This window comes from Pleuronectes platessa, chromosome 23 (assembly GCF_947347685.1).
Source record: "Pleuronectes platessa chromosome 23, fPlePla1.1, whole genome shotgun sequence".
NCBI classification, from domain to species: domain Eukaryota; kingdom Metazoa; phylum Chordata; class Actinopteri; order Pleuronectiformes; family Pleuronectidae; genus Pleuronectes; species Pleuronectes platessa.
Window position 1 is genome coordinate 14,180,331 of NC_070648.1, and position 3,529 is coordinate 14,183,859.

The window sequence follows — 3,529 nt, forward strand, 5'->3', positions numbered from 1 at the left end:
CCGGACTGAGGTTGAGCTAAAGGCCCGGCCGGTCTCGCTTGGAGTGTCAGGAGAGCAGCAGCTACGACTGCAGCCACTGCAGCGCGGCATCAGGTTTCTGCCTTGCACAGGACGAATCAGATGAGTACAGAGGTTGTGTATTCTCAAACTGACTAATGCAGAGACACATAGAGGCTCTTATTTTCCTCAAAACAGCCTCTGTCACTCCTCCCTATCATGGGTAAAAACATGGTTTATACTATTTCTAATTAATCAGAAAACTGTAAGAAGATTTTTTTTAAATGTGTTTATTCATTTAAGCTTATTTTGGCTTCATGACTGACTGTGTTTAGCAACAATAAAATGTTGAAAACCCCTTTGAGGGTCCCTGGAGCGAACCCTAGCTGACATTAGGTGAGAGGGTACACCCCGGACAGGTCAATCTTAAAATGTAAAACTGTCAAAAAGAATGTATATTAATTATCAATAGGATATCTTCATCAATCATACATTTTTTTTGCCAAACATTGAATCCAAAAACAGACACAACTCTCACTGTATTACTTGATTTATTACAAAATGTTGCTGCACTCGACACAAGATTTGTTTAGTTTCTTTACTATTCAGAGGTGTGTTTTGGGCATAACATGCAATAAACCAATCAGAGAGCCATCTACCATTACCTTTAAAAGTTGTTGACTGGGTTTGACAGATTATCACATGAGAAGGGTGTTTCCTAAATGTATAATTGTTAGTGAAGTGTAGGCACAGCTGAAGGCAAATCACATTAAGTGAGAGCACAAGTTTCACAGACAGAGGAGATTTACTGTTAAAACTAGAAGGGCATTCGGTGGAGCGCACCTCCGCCAAGGCCCATCAGTCCCCTTAATTTCAATCAAGCTGCTACACTCATTCATAGATATTAGTTCCATAAATGTGCCAGATCTTTTTTCTTCAAGATTGCTCACTTGGAAAATGGTGAAAGTGTTGAAAAACGTAGAATCTCAAAATGTTACAGGAAGATCCAAATATTATGGTTTCTTCTATGACTCAAACCAAATTGTTCCACCAAGTTCCCTGCAAGTCTGTTGGGTTGTTCTTGTGTTATTTTCCTTACAAACAAACAGACAGGGGTGAAAACATGACCTTTGACCTCGGCAGAGGTAACAATGGCAGACACATCGATGGATTGCTTTCAAATGACTTTACTCATCCCTGATTGGTTGTCCAAACTTTCTGACTATGCCAAACACATCTCTGTTTTTGTGTTGTTTCTGACATTTTGTCAAGATATGTGGCTATTTCAGTTATGTCCATTACAGATTGACCAATCGTCAAACCAGGATACGTCTGAAAAGCCTCAACTCAGACTGTTTCTGTTGCTTCTCTCATCTTCTCTCCCCTTTTCTTTCTCTCTCTATCAACCTCTGTCCTAGAGTTGCCCCCTCCCTCGCTCTCTCTGACTCCTGACACCAGACAGATGTTCAGTGGGGAGTGTTTCACTCTGCAGTGCCTCACATCTCAGATTAACTCCTCAGGGTGGAAGCTGGTGCATTTCACTCCTGACCTAAAAGCAGGGACCTCAAACCTCACCATTCACTATTCACCGCCAGGAGCAGCATGAGCCCTTACAATTCTGAAGCATTTGTGTTCACTGCTGCCAGTGGGACCAGTGGAGTGTACTGGTGTGAGGGCGCCAGGGGCCGCAGCAACGCAGTCAACATTACAGTAAGCTGTGAGTCTTGTGTAACAGAGAAGTTTCAGGACAAACTCAGGAAGAAACCACCGACTTCTGTGTAGCACTGATGATTAAATAGGACTGTATTGAATACAAAGGTAGCATAAAAGAAGTAGGAGTTCAATCTTGCCTTCTATTTTTCTCCCACAGATGGCGACATCATTCTGAAGACCCAAGCCTCCCCTGTGTTTACGGCTGACGATGTCACCTTGTGTTGTCAGTATCAGAGCGGCAAACACAAACAAACCAGCCTCTTTAAAAACGGAGCATTGATTGACTCTAACAGTTCGTCCGCTTCAGACCGAGTCATAAAGATGACTCTTAAGAATGTGACACGGGAAGATGAAGGCTTCTACAGGTGTGCGTCCCACGACAGACAGCTGCAGAGTCCAGAGAGCTGGTTATCAGTGAGACCGGACAGAGGTCAGCTGAACATCATCACTCTGCTGTGTGTTCTATAGAAGTGGATCAGTGTCACATATCAACTGTTGTTTCTTTTAGGAAAATTCACATCAGAGGAGACTCCAGCCTCCACTGGTATTTTTCTTATTTATATACATCTACTTGTTTTGGAGGAAATACTCAATATTAATCCACACATTTTCCATTATTGAGTGAAGCCTTTTGGTTGTCTGGTTCTCCTCCTGCTCTGTCTTTTCATCAAGGTCTAATTTCATCAGGAAGATCCCTCAGGATCTAATGAGATGAAAGAAACTAGAATGGGACTCAGTAGAGCGCATATTCACCAAGGCCCAGCAGTCCCCTTAAATACAATCAAGCCGCACCAAATTTCACAGACTCATAGATATCAGTCCTCTACATACGGCAGATTTTTTTCATTAAGGTCCAAGAATTATTCCCTGGGAAAACGTTTTAAAAGCACAATGTTAAAGAAAAAGATAAAAAATTACTGGATCAGCTTAATACCAAAATACAGTGGGCCCTTTCCTGAAACTTACTACATCTGTCCGCCAAGTCGATTGGAAATCCAATTGTTGTTGTTATTATAACAGTTTTATTTATTTAAACAAGTATTATGTCGTCTTGATCAGGTTCCTGGAAATGGATCATTGCTTCATGTGGGGTTCTACTTCTGATCGTCATTCCTTTGACTGTTTGGCTCGTTTGTCACTACAGGTTAGTATTTATAAAATCTTCATCCGTCTTGACTTCCTACTGCATGAGTAAATGATTCACTGCCTGCTGTATTTTCTTGAAGGTACCAGAAGTTCTGCACTTGGAGCTTCTGGCCAGTTTCCAAACAGGAAGTTCCAGCAGTGGTGCTTCCTGCCACCAAGTTGGATGTGATGGAGGTGCAGTGGGACCTGTCCTGGATGGAGATGTCCAACCTGTTGGAAAAGGATTCTTATTGTGGCCCTTAAAGGGAAACTCTCTTCTGAAGCCCAGAGAAAGTATTAACTATTGGGTCAAACCTATGAGAAAGCTCAGTCAGTGCTGCAATGTGCTTTGATGGTCACATGTCAAAATAGTTTTGCCTGATATATTTTTTAAATTGAATTAAATGAGATGTTTAGGATTTCTAAGGATGACTACATTTGCTGATGGTGCAGATTTGATAGCTTCCAATACGAATGTTATTGTTTCAGTTGTCACATTTGTCAATGTCAATACTATTGCACATTTAAACGTCTCTCCTTTGAGTACATTTTGAAACTAAGAATCGTATTTGTTATATCTTATTATCTAATCATTAATATAATTGACTGTTCTAAATCATTTTACATGTATCATTTCTCCTGTGTTTGTTCGAGGTTCCATGTTGTTTGCTCTCTTTGAATCATTATTTGCTAT

General features: G+C 40.9%; 1 long non-coding RNA gene across 1 annotated transcript; it reads left to right on the top strand.

Moving 5' to 3' along the window:
* The first annotated feature begins 2,021 nt into the window (after positions 1 to 2,021).
* On the top strand, positions 2,022 to 2,952 carry LOC128429774 (uncharacterized). Its single transcript, XR_008333902.1, has 3 exons — positions 2,022 to 2,140; positions 2,770 to 2,854; positions 2,937 to 2,952. It is a non-coding gene; the product is annotated as an uncharacterized LOC128429774 (long non-coding RNA).
* Positions 2,953 to 3,529: the final 577 nt, after the last annotated feature.